At 46.3% G+C, this 24,344-nt stretch overlaps 1 long non-coding RNA gene across 1 annotated transcript; it reads right to left on the bottom strand.

Moving 5' to 3' along the window:
• On the bottom strand, positions 1–23,847 carry LOC138468331 (uncharacterized). The gene is made up of 2 exons (XR_011268243.1): positions 23,419–23,847; positions 1–476 (listed from the first exon to the last, which is right to left on the bottom strand). It is a non-coding gene; the product is annotated as an uncharacterized lncRNA (long non-coding RNA).
• Between the last annotated feature and the right edge of the window lie 497 nt (positions 23,848–24,344).

Raw genomic sequence — 24,344 nt, 5'->3', positions numbered from 1 at the left:
TAGGTTGGTAACTTACTTTATTAGTTACATGAATAAAGTACCATAGGAATGCGTGACAGTAATTATCACCGTCAAGGATATTATCAAGTCTCTAGTGGGTCTTTGTAGGTTGGGGAGCAACTGCCATCCCATTGCAAGAGGAGCGCCGGGGGCTCCTTGATGCCCCGTTGCTTCCATCACGCTGTCTGCCGTTCCTCTGCTTCATTCGGGACATGCGCCTCACATCAGATGTGTCTCGCAAGAGTTTGACGCTGCCAAATCTCGCAAGTGCCCTCTACACCGAGCTTGGTCATTCTTCTCGATGTGCGCATCTCATTTTTGGGATTCAGGGTGGTAGATGGTCTTCCTCCAACACGGGCGAAGAAGTAATTTGTTTCCTGTTCCACAATCCCTAGCCTCCCATGAATAATTTTCAAGATATAAGGATGTGGGGCCACAATAGGCCACCCAAGAGCATCACTGCCCGGTCCGGTGTCCTGCAAAAAAAAAAAACACATCACATCTGTTAATTTCAAAATATACTTCAGGCCACAATTATTTATAATAACAAGTACACCACATCACAAATTTGATTTACAGTAGGCATGCAGAATCATTGCATTTCAAAACATAATTTTTAATATGCAAGCCATTCCTTAATACTACAAGGTGAAAGAGTCCTGGATGACCTTCATTTGGGCTCTCCAACCTATGCAGTCTAAGAACTGAGATCCACTGGTTGTGGGGGGAAATGTGTAAAACTGAGGAAAGAGATCTGTCATGTCCTGGAGAGGACACGGTTAATGGAGCTGCCGAGCTCTGTCACGGACTGCACCCACCAATGGGGAAGCAGGAAGAGTGTGCATCCGCAGTAGGAAAATCCTGCACCCGTCAGTCGCCAATGCGAATAATTAAAGGCAGTTCACCCAGAACCTGGTTCTGTATTTTCTTTAAATACACTGTGTTCTCCTGAATTCACATCTAGTGGATTTGCTGCATTTCTCTGCCCACCCACATAGGGTGAACGTGACAATGGCGATGAAAGTGGGATCCCAGTAAGGACAACCCAATGTTCAAGATCCACACCATCGGCTGCATCTCAAGGCCTCATTAAGGACCCCTAACCTCCGAAATGTCAGAAGGTGAGCCAAGTGAAGATGATGTGTGCAGCGCAGCAGCTTTTTGCCGACCTGGGCCGTTCGACATGTTTGATCAGCAAGCCCTTGGACCGTGTTGGGAGAAATGGTTAAGGAGGTTTGAAAACGACCTGCATGCTCACAATGAAAGTGCGCCTGACATGCTTGCCAGGAGATTACTGGTGAATCTAGTTGGAGATGAAGTAGAGGACCTCATACCCACTTTTCTGATAGAAGTCAACACATATACAGGCATTAAGGAAACACTGAGCATGTACTTTGACCCACAGCGCAGTAGCGACCATGAGAGACACGTCTTCAATACAACATGCCAGTTAGTGGGTGAATCCAGGGACGCTTTCGCAACTCGTTTTCGCAAGCAGGTAGCACACTTTGAATTCCATAAGTTCATGAACCAGAAAGCCATTCGATTGAGGATCAGAGGAGGATGTCTGTCATTGTCATTCAGAAAGAAACTGCTTTGAGAACACTCCCGCTGGTTGCCATATTGCAAATGGCCAGAATGGAGTCCAGGGTGGATGCACAAGCCTCGCAAATTGAAACCACCAAGGTGCCCGGAAGAGAACAAATGTATCAAGTCTCACCAGCAGCTCGAAGTAGATATGCAAGTAACACTGTTTCATCTGGGAGATGTTATCCATGTGGCCTTCCATTTCCCCATCAAGACGGGGTGAGATGTGCTCAGCATTCGGACACACCTGCACCAAATGTGGCAGAATCACCTGGCAGTCATCTGCAATTCTCCACCTGGATGGCCACAAGGGTACAATTTTACACCTCCCAAACAGGAGTCCTGTATGTGCAGCAGTGGTCCAAGAAGAGACGCAGCTGTGAGGCGAGATCTCATAAGACACATCAGGCAAGTGACAGGAAGGTCTCCATTGCCCTCACCCCCCAGGGAGATGACTCTGCAGGACTATGCCTACATGATGAACGGTGTGGCGACCTTGCCCGAGGGTGAAATCAATCTGCTGGTAGCGGACCGCCAGGCCAAATTCCTCATCGACGCAGGCACTACCCTCAACATTATGTGCGTGACCTGAAAGTCTTCCAGTGGGCAGCAAGAGGGCCAGTGTGAAACCATGGGAAATTCTTCACAACGCTACGATATAAAGAAAAAAGCGCACACGCACACGCTTAATTTCATGTGCTACAAGATGTTCCCGGGAGCAACCTACTGCTCCCAGAATGGAGATTGCAGGAGTGACATACAACCTGCAACACAGATTCTCGGTTAGGCAGGTGTTCTCAACTCTGTTCGAGGGCATTGGGTGCCTTAAAAGAAGCCCTGTGACACTTCATATCGATGAATCCATACCGCTTGTAGCTCAATACCCGAGGAGGATTCTGATACATCTACAACCGCTCGTAGAAGAGGTGCTACAATGTCTGCTGAGCAAAGACATAATAGAACCGGCCGATGGTCCGTCGCCATGGGTGTCCACCATTGTGGCTATTCCCAAGAGAGTGTCACCAAACAAGATACGAATATATACAAAAGTATTCTCAAAGCTCGACCTGAATAAGGGATATCATCAAGATCATGATAGACAAACAATCCCGATACATCACTACCTTTGCCACACCCATCGGGCTCTTCAAATATAAGAGACTCCATTTCGGCATCTGCTCGGCTGCCGAAAGTGTTTAGGAGAGTGTGCAAAGAGTTCTTTGTCATGCGAACAATTGCTTTCATTACATGACGATATCCTAATCTTCGGAGCCAAAATCACATAGCATGATCAAGATCTTCAACAGGTGGGTACAACACTGGCGGAAGCTGGATTAACCCCCAACAGTGAGAACTGTGTCTTCCACAAATTTCATCTTAAGTCCTATGGACACATATTCCTACAAGAAGGCATGAGCCCTGACCCGAGTGAAGTTGCTGCCATGTCTGAGATCTCGCCCCCAAAGATGTCAGCGAGATCAGGTCATTCTTAGGAATGGCTAGCTACTGCAGTCGATACCTTCGAGATTTCGCGACCACCAGCGCCCCCTCAGAGAAATCACTAAGCAAGGCAGAACATTTCAATGGTCACGAAAATGTGAAGAAGCATTCATACAAATAAAAAGATTGCACAGAGGTAACCGTTGATGCCAGTCCTGTTGGCCTAGATGCAATTCTAGCACAACATCAACTTGGACGAGAGCCTCCCAGGACTTTAATCGCATATGCCAGCAAGTGTCTTTCAGAGGTAGGGAGGAGATACAACCCGAAAAATGTCTCGACGTTGTCTGGGCATGTGAACATTTCCAAATGTTTCTCCTGGATAAGCCATTCATGATCGTGACGGATCACCAGGCACTGGTGACCATCTACGGGAGTTGTCGATGCAAGATGCCCCCACGAATAGACAGGTGGGGCCTGCGACTAAAGGACTTTGATTTCACTATTATTTCCAAACTGGGCAAGGAGTACAACCCAGCAGATTTCATATCGTGACACCTGCTGCCAGACAACTCCACTGACAAGAGTATGGTGGAAGAATAGGTCAACTTTCTTACTTACCACAGACCTCACTGGGCAATCATGCCTGAAATCACTCTGGACCATACCAGGCAAGATAATACACTACAGAAGGTGCCAGATCTGATCCAATCCGGGAAGATGGAGGGACACGGATGTCACAAGCGGGCAAAGTGAAGATCACTTTACTGCAGAAATGCTTGCCTTCAAGAACGTATGAGAAGAATTGTCAATATTGGCGGAAGGACTCTTCATGCGAGGACATCGAATAGTGATTCCCATAAACCTATGACAACCCGCCATATATCTAGCTCATGAAGGCCACCACCGGACGGTGGCCACAAAAAGACAAGTTAGAGACACCATGTGGTTCCCAAGTCTAGACCAAATGGTAGAGCACACAATCAATGCATGTCACCTATATCAGAGTACCGCTAGACCCAATCATCCAGATGGCAGATAAGGGTGGCAACATAGTTCTTCTAAACACTACGGATTATATCACTATTGCCAACCAACACCTGGGAAACACCCAATGCTATAAGAGATTAATCATAAATCCTATTCCTAAATTAAAAGAAGATTGGAAATTGATGAGCGAACATTGTAACAACTTACTGATGAAGAAAATCAATATATGAATCCGACTCATCCTATCTTGCCAACAATCTATTTCACACCAAAGATACATAAAGAATTTCAAGGACTACCACAATGCAGACCAATAATCAATAGTATTGGGTCCCTAACAGAAAGGATCTCTGAATATATAGACCATCAATTGCAACCCTTGGCAGCAGGACTCACATCGTATATAAAAGGACACAAAACATGTTATACAGCAATTTGAAAACATCAACTGGGAACCAAATTTCTGGCTAGTCACATTAGATGTATCAAGTCTCTACACTAGTATATTACATGAAAAGGGCATATCAACAACGGAATATTTCTTAAAAACAAGATCAATCTCATTTCTTGACCAAAACCAGATGCTATTAGAGATGTTAGACTTCACATTACGCAACAATATCTTCACTTTCAATAAAGACATATATCAACAAATCCAAGGAACAGCAATGGGGGCAGAATATGCCCCATCTTATGCCAACCTCTACATGGGGCATTTCGAGTCAGAACATGCATGGATCCATCCCTTTTTCAACATAACAAATCAAGTAACATATTGGGGCAGATATATAGATGACATCATTATGATCTGGAATGGTACAGAAAATGAACTCAAACAATATCATGAATTTCTTAACAACAACAACTACAACTTGAAACTAACTATACAATACAGCAAAAGTAACATCAACTTTCTGGACTTGAATCTTTTCATAGAAAATAATAAAATCCAGACAACTCTTTTTATAAAGGAAACTGCAGTTAATAGCATTCTACATGCTACTAGCAATCATCCTAACCATATAACTAAAAATATACCTTCCAGGGAAATGTTAAGGATCAAACGCAACTGCACAAGGACACAAGATTTTGATAAACACGTAAGAGAGAGTATCAGAAAGTTTGAGAACAGAGGTTATACATTTAAGCATCTCATCAATAGCTATCAGAAAACCAATCTCAAAACAAGAACAGATCTTCTCAAATATAATCCCAAGAAAACACAAACAGAAGATTCCATAAGATTTATCACAACGTATAACAGTCAGAACAATATTTTGAACAATATTCTAAAAAGAAATTGGAATATATTGAAAACAGATCAAGATTTGGAATCATTACTGAGCACACAACCATGTATTACCTATCGAAAAGCAAAAAATCTTAAGAATATACTTAGTCCGTCTCATTTCATTTCAGAGAAAACTAACATTATTCCATCACAAAGGTGGCTTCAAAACCCAATGACAGGACATTGTAAATGTGGATCCTGCAACCAATGTCAATTCTCAGACAACAAGAGAACAGAAATCCTACTGCCCAATGGACAAACAAAGAAAATACAACAATTCATTAATTGCAACAGTACAATGGTAATATATGCAATACAATGCATCTGTGCAAAATTATATATTGGAAGTACTAAACAAATGCTCAGAACCAGAATTAGTGAACATATCAGATCCATCAGAAATGACACACCAGAAACACCATTAGCTTATCACTTCAAGAAGTATCATACATCCAAGGACATTGGAAAACTGAAATATTTCGGCATTGAAAAAATTGTCACCCCACCGAGAGGCGGCAATGCAGAAAAAATACTAAGACAAAGAGAGGCACTTTGGATTTGCAACCTTGACACTTGTTACACAGGTCTAAATAAAGACCAAGAAATGCATCATTTTCTGTGAGAGAACAACAATCAAGTAACTTACAGAAAATAGCCCATACCAAAATGGCAATCGTAATGAACAAATGTCACGTGATCGTCATTTTTTCAAAACGGTAACCAAAAGATGTCACTTAACATCCAGAATATACGACTATCATAACACAAGTTTGTACAAAGAATGAATAATATAAACAGCATAGGATAGAGACTGTGGAAAACAATGAAGATAATAATTAGCCCAAACCAAAATGGCGACCGCAATATGACGAGTGTTACGTGATCGCAATTTTTACAATCACGTGACAAGCAACAACGTTAACAAAACGAAACCAACATAGGAGCGAGTACGAACGAGGAAGGCAGAACAAGAAGGCGGACCAGGCACACGAAAAGCACGGAGATCACGGAAATCAATTCAACAACGGTAAGACAGAGAGCCACGTGTGTCTTAGAATATAAGACTGTGCAATAAGGCAAATTAGATGGTAGATATTTTGGATAGAGAAGGTCATTTCAAAAAGTAAAAGTAAGGCATTTTCCACATTTCCCTTTTAGAAATACATCACATACATTTGAAAGCAGCGAAAAAACACAATGAATGGAAACCTGCAAAACGGATGGTTTCTAAAGAAAGTAAAATAAGGTAAAATTATGCGTGAATTCAAAAGAAATCATTAACATCAAAGAATGTAATTGTTGATACCAAAGATATAGGAAACTTTTCAACAGTAAACATAATTTTCAAACAAAAAGTGGAGTGTCGCAGAAACAAAGGATGGCCTCATTCAAATAACTATGTTCAGTTACAATGTTAAATACAGAGTTTTAAAAAGGAAATACAACTAGTGACGCAGGATTTTTCTTTTCTTTTACAGGCAATTCCAGACAATTTCACAACATGAAACAACGCATTTAGTTGTTATAGTGATTTCCAATCTAAAGAAGAACCATATTAAAACAAAACATTTTTGATAAGGACATATGGTCAATATTAAGATAACGAAACTCAAACAAACCAATTGTGGAAAGAAACAACTATACAAAGATCCTCCTGAAGGACCGTCAGATAAAAAGACGGGGAAACACGTGTCAAGGACAATAGAGGACAACAAGGAGAGGACAATAGAGGACAACAAGGACACAACCAAATCATAAGGACACAACCTAATCAAGGACATTTAGGCCACTTCAAAAATGCTAAAGAGGATATTTAGGATACAATTAACCCAAACAAAAGGGTAAAATTGGACATCAGAAGTGGACATTAAGGACACAATTACAATGAAATTTCTAAGGACATAATTAAATCCTAAAGAGAGTATTTAGGAAATAATCAATTTAGACCAAAGTGGAAACTAACTGCAAGACATTTTATTGCAGTGAATAATAATATGAATGTTTAATAAAAAGGCGCCATACCAAACAATACAGTATTGTTGTATTATTTTGCCAATCATCCAGAACCTCTGAAGATTTCCGACATGCCTGAACGCCCATGGACTCATCTCGCAATTGACATTTTCGGACCCTTTGGAGAAAACAAATACTGGCTAGTCATCATGGATGAATACTCTTGGTTTCCCCTGGTGCACACAATATCTTCTACCAGTGTTTGATAACATCCTCTCTGCATGGGGCAATTCAGAAGTCCTGAAGTTGGACAACGGTCCACCTTTCAGCAGCCTGGAATATACAAAATTCATGCAATACATGGGCATTCACCAGAGAAAGATTAATCCACTATGGCCACAAGCAAATGGTATGGTGGAGCGATTCATGGTCAGTCTGAGAAGAGTTCTCCAATAAAATGAACTACGGTCCATGTCACTCAATCAGGCTGTTTGCAACACGCTTAGGGATGATAGAAATTCACCACATGACACGACAGGAAAGTGTCCCTCAGAACTACTGCTCGGCAGAAGGATAAGGACCAGACTGCCTCACCTACATACTTTGTTTTAGTTGACCCTGCGGTTATCTACAGCCAGGCCTCACCTAACAGGTGATGTGGGGGATAACATCGAACAGATTCGAGAAGTGGAGGGCAGCAAGAAGCAAGACATGAAGGAGTATGCTGACAACAGAAGGTGCGCAAAGAACTGTGACCTAGAAGTAGGTGGCAGAGTACTCGTATGCAGACGGCAAGATAAGAAAGTAGACTCAAGATTTGACCCAGACCATCTAACGATATCTCATGTGAATGGAACAATGATAACTGCTTGCTGCCCCAGAAGGGTGGTGTAAGGAAGACATGGTATCAAACAGAGAAGACAGACACAACTGATTACAGTTCATGGGTGTTTATTTAATTTTAATGGGTTGGTAAAACGCCTATCTAAACCTAAATCTATGGTTGGGAGCGAGCTATGGCCATCAAATAATAACACAGCCCTAGTGGTGTCTGTCAAAATAAAAGGGGCTATACTAATAAACATATTGCCAATCCTTACTTCTAAATACAAAATGGTGTGGGATAACAATGTACGCATATGAAAAGTGTTCAAGAAATAATGTCAGGATAGTTGAGCAGTTGGCTTCCCTTCCCCACATTTTCAGCAAGGGGGCACGTGCGAGCTTCGCACACACTCTAGTTTCTTGACCGCAAGGTAAAAGTTCAACACATATGGATCCGGGCATTCCTCCAACGTCTTTCTCGCAATGACAGTCTCTCAATGCAGAGGGCCAGATGCAGCAAGCAAAACAGAAACATTCCTTTCCTTTGTCAAGGTTTCACATTCCATTCACAAGTTCAATATTGGTCTCCCTCATCTGGGCTCAGAACCCTTTCGATATCAGAATCAAAGCCTTTTGAAGGTGCGATGGGTTTTTACTTAAACCTGTCACAGGACCACTTTGATTCACTTCACAAAATGTACGCTTCACATTGCATTTCTGCTTTTGTTTCCTTTAGTCCAGATACTGTACAGTGTAAGGAACTCATGGTGGCAACAGTAAAGACAGACACAAGTGATAACAGTTCAAGGGTGTTTATTAAACTGTTTGAATGGGTGAGAAAAACACCTAATCTTAACCTAAAGCTGAGATGGGAGCAAGCTACAACCATCAAATAATAATAAAGCAGTCCTCGTGGCATTCTGTCAAATAAAAAGGGCCTATACTAAAAAAAACGATTGCCAATCCTTACCACTAAGTTACAAAAAGAGAGTGGAATAATGTTCACCAGAAAAGAAAGAAGTGTTCGGAAAATGATAAGTCAGGATGGTATGGCTGGATCTCCCTTCACCATGTTTTTAGCACGGAACAAGGCGGGACTTCTGTGCACAGCACCCTCCTGGGCCTCTCCAGCACAAGGTTCACAATTCCAATTCACAATACACAATACCAGAACCTTCAGGGGCCAAGTCTCTTTTCTATAAAGTCTTAGAAGGCCTGAATGATCAAAACAACAAACAAATAAAAGTTCCTTTGGTAATCATGCACTTTGGGCGATTGCTCTTTGCCCCTGGGATCTCCCTCTGCCGAGCTCGGATCCTTCTTACAACTTGGGCCTCCCTTCATCGGGTTCACATTTGCCTTTTGAATGCAGCTTGCAATATTAAAGAGTCTTAATGTCTTTTTTAAACAACTTCCTACTGCGTACAGCCCTCGGCTAGGTTCACCCTTGTCGCACAAAGTTCATGTGTGTATTATTCTACACCCCAACTCGCAGGCATCCCTCAGCCGGGTTCACTTTGTCAAATACACAGTTCACTTTGCTTTATCAAAATGCAGGATTCATTTTCATTAGCTTTCCCCTTGGCATCCCTCCGTAGGGTTCACATAGCCATCTTTAATGCAGTTCGTTTTTCCACTGTCATCCCACTGTCGGGTTCAGATAGCCATCTTTAACACAGTTCATGATTTGCTCATCTCATCTGAAAGCCGGCTTCCCTTTTGCTAGTTTTTTTTCGGCATCTCTCTGTCAGGTTCACACTTGCCTTCTTTCACAATACTTTCTCTTCAGAAAGCAAGGTTCCCATCCCCTAGCTTTCTCTTGGCAATGGGTCAGAGACTTTTGAATGTACAAGGGATTTGACGTGACCTTTGTAGGACCACTCCAACATCTTACGCCACCCTTTCCTAGGGCCTTCTGGTACTTGCAGTTTCACTACGTGAGGGCCAGCAAGAGTCCTTCGACTGGAGCACTCCTACGGCGTCTGACCATTCTGCTGCTGGCCCTTCTCTGGGCTTTCTCAAATGTTCAAACACACAAGGGGACGCTGTTGCGCACGCCGCAAGACGGCCGCAGCCTGAGAGTGCTCCAGCAGAGGCTCACTAATATGGTTAAAATCCTGCGGTCCTGACATTTACTGTGGTGGAAATTTGGCTCAGCGAGATATCGGAATATCTCTGGAGTGGGAACTTGCTGTTACCTGTCATCACGAGCCCGTGGATTGTGAGTTACGGGCTATCTCTCTTGTAGTCGCCATGGCATGGCTGTTTTTGGCGGGCTTCCCCTCCCCCGCCGGCATCGGCTGCTTCTTCGTGGTGCGGCGGGGACCATCGGCGGCGGTGGAGTGCGGGCCCCCGCTCGTCTTCCCCTTGGTGGCCGGACTGACTGCTGCTGGGAGGCCGGTGTGACGGGACCTGCTGGCGGCTCTGGTGGTCCGCTGATCTTGGCCGCGCGGCAGCGGGGATGCCGGCCGTTCGGTCGCAGGTGCCTGAGGAGGCGGCCCCTCCTTTTGAGGAGCGACACAGGCTGGCGTGCCTTCACCGGAGCCCATCACCCATAAAGGAGGAGCCACGCCCCGTCTGACCGCTGGTGCTCGGCGCACCTTGGAACTTGCTGGATCCCCCTTCTCCACCTGGCCCCGCTGGTTTGGCGTCCTATTCAGCGGTGAGTCGGGTGGCTGCTGGGGGTGCGCTTCTACTCCGGGGTGGGGGCAGATGGGACGAAGGACCAGGATCACCACGCTTGGGCAGCCTAATTGTGTCACTTGCAGGTCTGTGCCCCCCCTTCCTTCCTCTGACGGCTGATGAATTTGTGGCACTGAACTGAGGGGGCACTGTGTGGGGGGCCATGTGCTGGTGTCACACTCCGCCGCGACTGGCGTGCATGGAGCCGATGGAGTTGGAGCGGCCATTAGCTGTTCCGCCACGTTCCCATGCAACGCTCAGTGGCGGTCTAGTCTTTCGGCCGGCCGCCGGTGGAGATCGCTTTTTAGCCGCTCCTACCCGGAAGTCTGCGCGTTGCATCCTACTCGCGTCAGGCTTTCGGGTTGGAGCACTCGTAAGTTTTTCTCCCTTTGTGTGCTGCACTGCGCCTTTTCTCGGTGCCGGCTTTTCTTCCCTACTGCTAGCACCCTTCCTCTTGTCTTTCTTTGGTCCTCTCTCCGGGGACTCGCAGACTCTCGCCAGGTTTAGCGGGGAGCTTAGTACACATTTCCCTTCCCTTTTCCTCCTGCTTTCCCCCTCTGTCTTGCTACAGTGTTTTTGCGGTCTGTCTCTGAGACTCCCCCCGGGTTCCTCTAAAGGCAGGCTCTCCAGTCCACTTTTTGCTGTATGCTACTTTCCTGCCGGCTTCTCATACAAAGACTTACCTTCTGCTATTTCGAGTTGAAGACCATCACAGTCCATCACCCAGGGGTTTTTTATGTCTACGGCTTTTTCCCCTCTGATCTGAACCGGAGGAGGGCCCCCCCCAGACTTTCTATTTGGAAGTCAGGGTGGCTTCCCTTTGGGGCAGATCCCTTTCACAAAAAAAGGAAAGAAGAAAGAAGAGCTGTGGAAGAAGCGGTTCGGAGGAACCTTACACTCGGAACTCACAGGTGAGGAGGAAGGGGATTGGAGTGACTCGGAAGGGGTGAAGGGAACACCTGAATCTGACAGCTGGGGCTGCTGGTTGCCCATGTCCTGCGGGGCTTGCAGTGCAGGGCTGGCGGGGTATATCGCAGGGTGCGGGGTGTAGTAGACCCATCTGCCCAGAGGTTGCTGGAGGGCTGTTGTCCCACTTGGACCTGGAGGTACCATAGACTGGATCAGCTGATTGAGGTACTGAGCAGGACACTTCACTTATCTCCAACCAGTCATCCGCAGGAGCCTTCTAGATCCTGGACTGTTCCTCCGGGGGCTCATAGCGGACCGCCCGACCAACAGGAGTCTACCACTCTGCCTTATCTACCTTGGCTGGTGGGTGGTCCCTGGTGGGAACGTTGGGGACCCCCGCTCAGTTGCGCGCCCTTGCCCTCCTCCCGGACACTCCATGATACACCTCACGACCTGAGGGCTTGCTTTCGCGTGGTTTGGGTCGGTGTCCTGTGCCCAGAATGGGCAATCAGAAGAAGCAGGCAAATATGGACCAGTGTGCCAGGTCGGATTCTTCGCAACAGGAGTCTGAGACGGCTCATCTCAATTCAATTTTATGGCTCTTAACCAGACCCTGTTAGCGCTGAAAGGCAGTACGGACAGTTTGGGTGCTAAAATTGACGCGGTAACATGCAAAGTGGACGTGTCAGCCATACAAATTGAAAAATTATGTGGAAGGATGTCCGAGGAGGAGCATCGGATCGGGGAAGGGCAGGACAAGATTGCATTGCTTCAGCGCAACGTGGCGTCCCTACAACAAACGGTGAAAAGAATGGTGGCTAGGAATGATGGCTTGGAGGGGTCGGTCCAGAAGAAATAATATTAGGATCACAGGGGTTGCTGAATCCACCCCCATCGATAATATGGAGGTATTTGTGGAGAAGCTGCTTCGCGAGGTCCTTGACGACCCTCCTGTCACAAACATGTTCATGGTGGAGCGGGCCCACCGCTCCCTGGTGGCGAAACCCCCTCCAGGGGCACCGAAGAGAGCCATCATCGCCCGTATATTTAACTATCGGACCGGGACATCCTCCTCCGCACCGCTAGGGAGAGAAAATCTCTCCGGTCGGGTTCTGCTACAATTAGACTTTTCCCAGACTTTAGTCAGCAAGTGCAGGACTTGAGGAAGCCTTTCTTAAGGGTGAAAAGTATTTTACAAAAGAAATCCATCCGCTACTCTATGATGTATCCCGCCAAACTCAGGGTCGTCTATCAACAGAAAACATTATTCTTTACGACACCGGAATCGGTGGAGTGATTTGCCTCAGAACTTCCGGATGCGGGGGCCTCCCCCCATCAGCCATCCTAGTCTACCTGTCCATGAAGGCATATCTCATACAATTGCGTCCTGCTCGCGGGATCCTTGGCGAGCCTTGGGGCCTTGCTGTGCAATTATTGGTTCCAGTTACAAAGAGTGTTATTTCCAATATGTTAGTTTAACATGGTAAACAAGCCTCTTGCTATTGGGAGGTACAGTGGCCGCCGGCACCCCCCATGACCAGTGGCGCCTAAGACTTTGAGGTTGTATGATGGTTGTTAGGTGGGCGGGGGGTGGGCTTTGCTGTACTGGTAGGTTGGGGTTTCTGGCGTGAGTAGGGGGAGGATTTTTTTTTTAGTTCTTCAATTGTTTGGGGTCCATGTACTGTTGCTCCCAGTTCAAGGGGGTTGGGGGGGGGGTTTCCCTTCTGGGCCTTGTACGGTCTTTACGTGTCATGTTTTAGTAAAATGTCTATGCAGTCTTTTACCGGATGTTTTCCTTGTGTCACAGGTCTTTCCAATTGCTTCTAATTTACACTTAATGTAACCGCTCCACTGGCTCCCCACACTCCTGTTAATTCTGAGATTGTTCTACTTACATGGAACATTTGGGGTTTCACCAATGCTAAAATGACAGGCCTCATCTCCAACTATGTGCGGAATCACCATGTCAATGTCTTATGCATACAGGAGACTCACATAGGCAAGGATCACAAACGCCCTGCCCTGACTGGGCGGGGTGTTCGTAGGTATGGCTCCTCCTACTCGACTCATTCCCGGGGGGTGGCAATCTATATACATCGAACTTTGGAATTTAAACTGCACAGACAGGTCTCGGATAGTGAAGGCCGGTTTATTCTGGTGGCTGGTGAGATCGCGACTTGGTCGGTTTTATTTGTAAGTATGTACAACCCTAAATATGACTCTCCCGATTTTCTCCAATCATGTTCGAAACACCTCTGGACATTTCCGGGCTACGAAGTGGTTTGGGTGGGAGACTTTAACCTAGCCCTCTCTGCCACGTTAGGCAGGTCAACATCAGCCCTGAGGCCACTTACTTAGGCAGCTCAAAAATGGCACTCCATAGCTACAGACTACTCCTTGGTTGATAGTTGGCGTTGGCATCATCCAAACGCCAGAGAATATCCATACCATTCTAGTTATATCTTCCTATCCCTGGATCTATCACGGGTGGCAGACAAAACGGCGATTCTCCCTCGCACTTTGTCAGATCACTCCCCGGTACTGGTGAGGTTTAAATGCCCTTCATCCCCCCCTAAGCAACTCAGTTGGAGGTTCTGAGCTTGCGCTCTGGAAGGTGGGGCGTTTCGGGAAGATCTGCACCGGGCCATTACATAATTTTTCCAGCTGAATGAGGGTTCAGTCTCCAGTCCTGGTGTCCTATGGGAGGCTTTAAAGGTCTATTTGCGGGGTTGGTGTATGTTCCAGGAAGGGGGGTCCTGAAAAGCATTAGTGGGGCAATTGCCCGCATGGAGAAAGACATTAAAAATAGCGGCGAGATATGGGGAAGGAGATTGCCCGAGTAGGGACCTTGCCTGGGCCATAAGACAGGAGAATCGCCTTGAACCCATACTAGAAGTAGAATCCCCCAAGGGGGGGCAGTCAGGGACGTGGAGGGGATAAATGGGGTATTTTTTCAGTTTTATGAAAAGCTATATACCACCCATAGCTTGGCCGGGCATGATGACATCACCCAATACCTTGATAGGGTAACCCTGGGCTGGTTCGACTCGGAGGTTGGGGGGCTTCTTAACGATCCCCCCACAGCAGAGGAACTTTGTAAAAAGTGATACAGTCGCTCCCGAACGGTAAAGCCCCCGGTACGGACGGGATCAAGGCTGAGTGATATAAAGCTTTCCCTGATTTGCTTATCCCCCATTTATGTAACATGTTCAAGGAGGCGGCCTCCTCTGGGGTACTCCCGGAGTCCACTTGGACGGTTTTGATCACGGCACTGCTCAAACCTAACAAAGACTCTAGGAAATGCTCATCCTATCGCCCCTTGTCTCTGATAAATACGGACAATAAAATCCTAGCAAAACTGCTTGCGGACCGGCTTCTCCCACATTTGCCCACTCTGGTCCTCCCGGATCAGGCGGGATTTATCCCTGGCCGATCGACACCAAACAATCTGCATAGGTTATTTACTTTAATACATAATGTGAACCCAGCCGTCCCTATCGCTGCGGTTGCTCTGGACGCGGAGAAGGCGTTCGATTCTGTTGAATGGCCTTTTCTGTTCGAAGTCCTTTGGCGCACGGGCGTGGGTAACACGTTTCTCCATTGGACTAGGCTTCTTTACTCACCCCCACTTGCCCTGGTATACACGAACGGGATTCAATCCACTCCTATTTATCCTACACGGGGTACTAGGCAGGGATGCCCCTTCTCCCGCCTCCTGTTCGCCCTAGCTGTCGAGCCGGTGGCCTGCGTACCGAGAGAGTTCCATTCCCACCGTGGAGTGATAATCCGTTCTCATGTATCTATTGTCCCCCTCTACGCTGATGACATGTTGTTATGCATAAAATGTCCTCGGACTAATTTACCACCTGTGATGGAGGAAATATCCGCATTTGGGGCCATCTCTGGCCTACAAATAAATTGGTCTAAATCCGAAGTCCTTCTACTCACATCAGGGGTCTTCAAGGAGGATGTCATGGAAGCCTTTGCTTGGTGTCCACAGGGAATTCGCTACCTGGGTATAAGGGTGTCCACTTCCCCTGCAAGCCTTTTCGAGGAGAACTACATCACGGCCCTGCAACACTTGGAACATAGTTTAGATACCTGGATACGACTCCCCCTTTCTCAGGCAGCCCGCATCTCTTTGTCTGAAATGATTATCCTACCGAAATTACTACACATCTTCAATAACATACCGGTATGTCCCCCTATATCCTTCTGGAAACGTGTAAGAGCTCCGATGTTCAAACTGATCTGGGCAGGAAAACGTCCTTGCATATCCCTACGCACGTTGTGCTGCTCGTACGCTCAGGGTGGGCTGGAGGTCCCCAATCTTTATCTTTACTATCTTATAGCTCAGATCCATTATTCGACTTGGTGTCAGTCCCCCACGAATAGCTATCCCAATTCTCAACTCGAGAGGGCAATCGCTCAGATCGACGACTTACGGGGCTTCCTTTGGGCCGTCCGGGAGCGCCATGTGAGGGCGGAGGTTCAGCCCCTGGAGATCACGTTGAAGGCCTGGGATCATCTGGCGAAATGGGTGGGGTTGGATCCGTGGTACTCCCTGATGATGGCCATATATAGGGTCTGTGGGATCCCTCTAACATTTGAGCGCAATTTTATTCAGCACTTCCAGACCCTGCGTATCCATGCGTTGGGGGATGTTGCGCCGCTGGGTAAATTTATAACTTGGGAGGAACTTAAGTCCAGGGGCGACTGGTCCCAGATCATTATGCTACTGTACTTCCATCTTCGTGAAGTGTTGAAATTAAGATGGCCTGATTTTCCCATGGCTCCTGTGGTTTCCCCAATCTTGGAATATGTTACAAACCCGATATCCACTAGAAGGGTGGTCTCATCCCTGTATGGTATGGCTCGATTGTTGGTGCCCCCTTATCATCCCAATATAGGACTAAATGGGATGGCTGTTTATCACGTTCCCTGTCAGAGACTCAATGGGGTTCTATACTGGCTCAGTCCAAATCGATCTCCATCAACAACAGATTTTGCTTGATCCACTACAAGTTTCTATACCAGCTTTATTACTCCCCTCTGTCCTTGCACAAATTGTTCCCGCTTAGGTCCTCGAACTGCAGGAGAGGTCAACAGACCCCAGCTGATTTCCATCATGTGGCCTGGCTCTGTCCTCTTATTCAAACCTTCTGGATGGCCATTGCAGAAGTTATGGAGAAGGTAATAGATGACACGATCCCATTTACTCCTGAAACCTGGTTGTTGGCATTGGTGGAATTGCAATCTAGTCGTGACAAACGCTTGGTGAGCATGGCCTCTGTGGTCGCTAGGTCTTTGGTGGCCCGTACCTGGGGGGCGGCTGCAGCCCCCACCTTACACCACTGGGTGAACTCTATGTCGTTGTGTGAACCAAGAGAAACACAGTACAATCAGACACTCCCTCTCGGTGGCAGACCCAGGGACTATTGGGTGGCATTCAGGAGCTACATATCTTATGTACAACGCTGTGAGAGTGTTTCATCATCCCAGGGTGTCCCGGAGACTACTTCGATAATGTTTGGAAGGAACTCGGCTACTGAGTCGGAACGCTCTTTTTATTTTGGTGTGGGTCAACCTCGGGGTTATAGCCCCTATAGTAATAGTGTACTGTAGGTTTTCATCTTGTTGAAACTCTGGCTGTAACTCGAACACGCTGACGCATTATTGTGGTTTACATGTGGGGCCCGGAAGGGGGCTGGGTGGGGGTTAGGGTTGTTATGCCCCTTGCAGGGGGCTCTGTTGTATTGTATGGATTGTAATGTAAAAGTCAATAAAAAACAGTTTTTTAAAAAAAGTTCAAACACACAAGTTCTTTGTTCTCAAGTTCTTGCATTCATTTTATGTTGCCACTTGCAACCTTGGCCTCACACACAGTTCAGTCACAGTTCAGTTTCCTATCAGCTTCCTCTGACTCACCGACTGTCTTGAGTCTGCTTGGCTTGGCTTCCTGCGGGATCAAGGACGGTACCACGGTAGCCAGCAAGCCTATCCGTCTCTGTTATCATTGCGGGAGGCCCATGTGCACTGTTGACATCTGTTACTCCACACGTCAGCTATGTTTCCCGGTCTTGTAATTCCCTTTTCGGAGGCTTTGCGGGTCCGAGTTGATAAGGGCAATGGCAATTCCCCATTCGTCGTCCTTCCTGGTCTCGCTGCCTTTTGGTGCTAGTCAGTTGTCTGTTATGGTATAAGAAAGTGTTGGTGTCGGAAAAGGGGGGTAGAGCTTCTAAGTATCCTACAGGGTAGGATGGGGAAAAGGTATTACAAGGAAGGGGGTACCGCATCTCAACCTTTGGTGTCCCACCTCCACTCCCTGAAGAGTCCTCATCCAGGTGATCCTCTGTCACGCACCTGTGTGAGTGGCACTTGTGGAATCCATGGAGATTTCGGTGCCATTGAATGTTGCCATCACGTACTCTGGCCGCTCAGAGTAGCGCTCTAGTCTTTTACATCATGGCTACTGCCGGGCTGCCTTTAGCCAGTCGGCAACCGGCGGTTAGCGCGTTGCAACCACATGGATTTGTCTGTTTTGGGTGAGACGCTTAGTTTTCTGCTCTACCGGTGCTCGTTGTGAGCCCCATTTGCCCTGCTGCCTACTTTCCCTCTTTCTTTGGCTCCTCCCTCTTGTTGCTGCTCTCGCAACACGAACCCTCAGAGCCTTCTCTGCACTTCCCTTTCATTCCTGCTGCCTTTCTGTTTTCTCTTCCCTTCTTCGTGCAGCTCTTCTGCGCTCTACCCTTGCTGCTTCATGGCATTGCCTGCCACATCTGGTCTCCCTCCTTTCCACGCTCCTCTCCTCACTGCGGCTCCTTAAGCCTGGCGCTCTTTCCGTGGCTTTCTCCACGCTCTCTCTGTGGTCCTGCCTTCCTCCATTGGACCTTCCTGGATCTCTGGGTCACAGTGTTTATTCATATTGGATCTGTGCTGATTGGAGAAACTACATTGCTACTTAAAAAAACGTGGGAGTTTGGTCTCAACTTCCCACTGGAGGATTCTGCATCTTCTGCACTCGCACAACACCAAACTTCAGGATCCATGCATACAAGGAGGTTTTTTCCACCGCCATTTGGCTTTTTCCTATTGCAGCTTTCTCTGGGAAAGGGCCACTAGCACGCCCTATCTACCAAGGCAGGCATAGTGGCTCCCCTCTGAGGGAGACCATATCTCTTCCAGAAAAAGTGGAGCACTAGACGAAGAGGAAATGACAAGAACCCACGGACCAACTCCAGCGAGACAAGTGAGGACAAGAGGGAAGCTGACTGAATTAAGTGATGACCCTTGTGAGTCTTCTAATCCTGCCATCCTCCCCCACTGGTCCACCCCCAGGAACTGAATGCAATAGCGATGGCTGTGTCCTGGCCACCTTGATGACAGATCTCTGGGGACTAGTAAGTGAGACACCTTTAGGTTTCTCACAATGGAGACCTTTCATTGAGCACATTAATAGTGCCAGAGCACTCTGTCAGCGATAACATATATTTTCTTCTAATGTTCAAATATTCACCAGCAATTTAGCTGCGCTCGTGTCTTTTGTCACACGCATTTAACAATGTTCCTTCCAGCGCTCACTATACAATGTTGCCGCTTGCAACCTTGACTTCAACACAGACCGGTTTCCCCAACTCACTGGCTATGTTGTTCTCTGTCGCTTCTTTGTTCTTAGAGCCAAGGACAAAACCACAGCGTCTACTGCTCCTCCCCGCCTTGGTCAGTTATGCGGGAGGAACCTCAATATCTCCGACACACATTGCAAGATTCTTCAGATTTCCTGATCTTACACATTCTTCCTTGAAGTTTTCTTGAGAGTAATGGCTTCCTATCAGTGAGGTCAAGGGTGTTGCTCCTCTCACTAACATCTCGTGCCTGGCCGTCTTTCTCCCCTTGTTCAACTGCCAACTTGAAACTGCAGTACCTTTGTGTGTTTTGCCTCGCTCAAAGTGTGCTGTTGTGCTCCGCCTTTTATCTGTTTGCGGAAGTGTAATGGAAGTCAGGTGTGAGTGATTGTTGATAATTGCCTGACCTCGCCTGACCATAGTATTGGGACAGGTCATGTACAGGGCTCGTGTGTGAGTCTGTTTTCTCCCAGAGTGGACTGTCAGTGAGAAAGTGTTCGTACAGGAAAAGGGGGTGGGGTTCAGTTTCTAAATATCCCATTGGGTATGATGGGATAAAGGTGTTACAGGCAAGAGAGGGATACCACGTCTCACCACCCGGTGTCCCACTACCTGAGGACCCCTCACCCAGGTGATGCTCCCGCACTGGTCCACCCGTAGGGTCTGGATCCAAAGGCAATGGCTGAGGACTGATATGATATGATATGGCATTTGTAACGCGCCTATACACAAGTGTTTCAAGGCCTGGCCACCTGAGAGAGAGATCCGCGGGGACGAGCGGGTGAGACAGCTTCGGGTTTCTCACAGTGGTCACTCGGAATGTCTCTTATTTCAAGCTATACAAAGAAGAAAGTCGAGAAGACCGTGAGGAAGGAGGACTTGGTTATTGAAGCTGCCGAGCTCCGTCACAGACTGCATCTGCCAATGGGGATGCAGGAAGAGCGTGCATGCGCAGTAGGAAAATCCTGCGCTCTGCAGTTGTCGATGCAAATAATAAAAGGCAGTTCACCCAGAACCTGGCTCTCTGTGTTCTTTAAATACACTGTCTTCTCCTGGATCTGAATCAAGTGGATTTGCTGCATTTCTCTGCCCATCCACATGGGGGAACCAGACAAGACCGAGCAAGTCGGAGCAGCACCTGAATGTAAGGACACCCGCCTCTGTTTCCCAAAGGTCTCGGAGGCCATTTGATCACTTCTGGCTGAGTCTCCTCCCATTGCCTCGGGCTGTTGCGCCCTTTACAAATCCGAATAAATGAAAGCCAGGCTGTGCCACAAGAAGATGGCAGGAAATGTAGGGCTTGGGAACTTGGAGGGGCTGCCACCAAGTGTCTAATGGCACTGCCTTTAATTTCTGGGCACACTTTTCATTTCCTTTTTGTCCCATTATGGCAGAGGAGAATGTTTTTTTTCTGCTCTGAAAAATTTCTATCCAATATTATTGGTGTCTACCATGTCATCCAAAACCCTTCAATCATCTATAACGCAATGATAATTTCTCCAATGGCTACATCTCAAGACTCAGAGGTTGATTGACTCTCCAAATAAGTTGCATTACAGCTGCACGTGTAGGCCCTGTCATTTGAGGTTAAGAACAACAGCTGCATTTTGCATAAAATATGGAAGGGAGACAGACATTTTGTTAATGCCTTACTGCAGAGGTCTGAAACTATTGGCTCTCCAGATGTTTTGGACTACAACTCCCATCAGTCTTAGCAGGCAAAGTCATTTGTATTCGTATGTATTTGTTATTTATATAGCGCCTAATGACAAGGCGCTGTACAAAACCAATTTTACAGTACAATAAAAAATGAGCAAATGGTTACAATAAAACAATTTACAGTGAGGCTTACAATACAATTAAGGCAGAAGTAAGAAGGTCTTTAAGGCAGAACGGAAGGTGGGGTAAGATTTAAGTGGAAAAAAGAACAAATGGGGGGTAAAGGAAGAGGGGTAGGTTTGGCAGGATGAAAGAACTTCAGTTTTAGATGGATTAAGAACGAGAAAATGGTCTGTCATTCAAGTTCTGATCACCGAAACATAGGCTGAAAGATTAGTGAATATTAGACATGAAATAAGAGAAGGATAGAAAAAGTTGGGTGTCATCAGCATAAAAATGATGAGACAACCCAAAAGAAGAGATCATCTTAGCTAAATGAGAGGTATACAAAAGAGAAGAGAACTGGACCAAAGACATACCCTTGTGGAACACCCTGTAGAAGAGGAAAGGAATCCAAATTAACAACAGCCCAGGATACTGAGTAGGTATGATTAGCAAAATAGGATTGAAACCATAAGATTACAGAGCCAGAAAAACCAAAGGAAGAAAGAGAAAGGAGGAGTAATGAGTGATCCACTGTGTCAAAAGCAGTGCATAGCTCCTAAAGTATAAGAAAACAATAGTGTTTTGCATAGCGGGCAGAAAGGAGAGTCGCAAACATATAAAAGAACAGTTGTCATAGAGTGAAGAGCTTGGAAACCAGATTGAAAGCGAGGTAGAATAGAATTAAGAGTGACAAATGAAGAAACCTGAGAATAGATGAGATGTTCCAATAATTTAGAAAGATACGGCAGAAGAAAAATAGGACAGAAATTCGAAGAAATTGCAGGATGCAAAGAATGTTTTTTCAGAACAGGTAGAATAATGGCATGGTTAAACAGAAGAGTAAAAATAGAAGTATGAGAAAAATGTTAAGACTAGTAATGTAAGAATTGAGAGAAGGATAGATTTTAGAAATGAGATGGAACAGGGTCTTTAGGAGACGCAGTGGGATGTGCCCGAGAGATGAGTAAGGAAGTGTGAGGATTAAAGATAGGTGAAAAGTCAATGGTTCATGGTCATGGGATTTCTAGTCCAAAACATGTGGAGAGCCACGGGTTGCTGACCTCTGCCTTACTGTAACGAGGTCCATTATACTGTGCACATCTTGCATTTCTGTCAAAAAGGATCACATGATTAATGATCTCATCAAACAAAGATATTGCTCACAGGTCCTGTAGCAACCTGAAAAGGGGCGTTTAGAAAAAGTAAAGGGCTTTTATTGTGGGGAAGTCCATTTTTAGTGTGCGTTAGGGAAGCAGCTATTGGGGTAACATTAAATGACTATATACATAGGAGAGAAGTCAGATCCTTAGAATACACCTTACATTACTTTAATTTTCCTCAATGCCACCATCAAGGAAAATTAAAGTAATTTAAGGTGTATTCTATTAAGAAACACTTGGAACCAATGTGAAGACGACAACCTAAAAAAACACATGGAAGTTTCTGAGAGATAAGAATAAAAGCAATTGCACCTCAATGCACTAAGGCAATGGAAACAGGATCGTTACTAACAGAGGATACATCTGCTCTATAACCACCACTTCTTTGCATCAAAATGAATGACCAATCTAAGGATCTGACTACAGAAAGATTAGAATACTGTTTTGAAATTTCTAGAGCTACTACGCATGCTTATTAACCCATCAGGTGCTCAAAATGTTATGAGCCTTTGTGTATGAACAATGTATGCTTTATCACTGTGAGACAACAGTTAAAAGAGCATTTTTACTAAGGATGCCTTTACAGCCAAAACTGTAACAAGAGAAACACTGCTCGACCTATGTATTGTTTTAAACCCATATGCAGGATTGTACTCATCAAGTCGCACCTGTAATTACGTTTAATTACAATGTGTGCCTTGAGAAAACCCACTTTAGCGAAACAATTACACATGCCTCCAAATGGAGTATTGTTGAGATTTATAACTTTGGAGAAATGCCATACTCACTTTAAGTTAACACATTGCAAGTCAAGAACATCATGATGTAACCTAGTTCTATCTCGAATGTATCGAGGTTGTGTATTCCAATTGGAATGCTTGCAGGAGTTTTCTTTTGTATGTAATGACAGTTGTAGCCGGCCTCTTGAGGAGGGCGCCTGCTGTGTTGTGATCTGCTTCTTTATAATAAATCTTCAAGCAAATATACGTTGGCTCCTGATTTAACAAGTATATTGGCACTATTTATTTAAATCTTTACACTTTATTTGGTTTACAACCAATAAAAACTCACTTTAAAAAGTTAGCTATTCAAAATTCTTTTTTGAATAAAAGGCTAGGGGCAAGCAACCTACCATACTCACACCCTCTTCTCAGTGCAAAACACTAGCCTGTTGTCAACCTTTAAACGCAAGGGCTGGGAAAGGAGTGTAACGCACATGTTGCTGCTAAAGCCTTATAATTCCGGGCCCAGCGGAGTGCAGTAAACACACTTTCCGTAGTGAGGAGGAGGAGGAGGAGAGTGCCCCCCCCCCCCCCGGGGGGCTGAGGTCATCGCCTGGCACCTTATCTGGCTGCCATAATGGCCCACTTTGCTGTAGTTGACCCTGCGGTTATCTGCGGCTGTTAACGCGCTGCCCACACGCTTAACGACTCCTTAAGTGGCTGATGTATTATTAGGGCCTGGTTGGCTGGCTAAGCGTCGCTTGCTCAATGGGGTGGATCCTTTCCGGGCGCCACCCACTTCGCCCCAGGGGGACGCGTGCCTGGGTTTAAGGCTGCTCCGCCTACTTCTGAATGAAGTGCCATTGTATTTTTGTGGCATTGCTTTCGGGCTTCCTGGAAAGTTGGACCCCTCCTAGGCACGTTGTGTGGCAACTTCCCGGAAAAGGTTCCTGCCGTTACTTGGCCCAGCAGTGAGGAAGGGCTATGACGCCACTTCCGGTGCGGTCGCGTGTGCTCACCGGTCTAGTGGCCACATCCGGGGATAGCGTTATATAATCCAGTCTTAGAGAAACACGATTAAAGGGCGTTAAGCAATGTGGCCCCGTAGGGGGAGGAGGAGCGGGATGGGGCGACTCGAGACTGTAGGTAACGGGGTGTGAACACTCCTCGAGTTGCCAAGATCGCCCGCAGTGAAGCCGAGATGTACTCCAGGAACTAGAGGCACCGTCCGCAGCCATGATTATGCTAAACTGGCAGCGGGTCTCTTATGGCGGCCATCTTTGTGAGGGACATTTCGGCGGTTCGGCCATAAGACGAGGTGCAGCGGCCATCTTGG

The sequence above is a fragment of the Ambystoma mexicanum genome, chromosome 4q, assembly GCF_040938575.1.
Source record: "Ambystoma mexicanum isolate Mex_15411 chromosome 4q, UKY_AmexF1_1, whole genome shotgun sequence".
NCBI lineage: Eukaryota > Metazoa > Chordata > Amphibia > Caudata > Ambystomatidae > Ambystoma > Ambystoma mexicanum.
The sequence above is the reverse complement of the archived record's forward strand: the minus strand, read 5'-3'. Positions and strand labels throughout refer to the sequence as shown.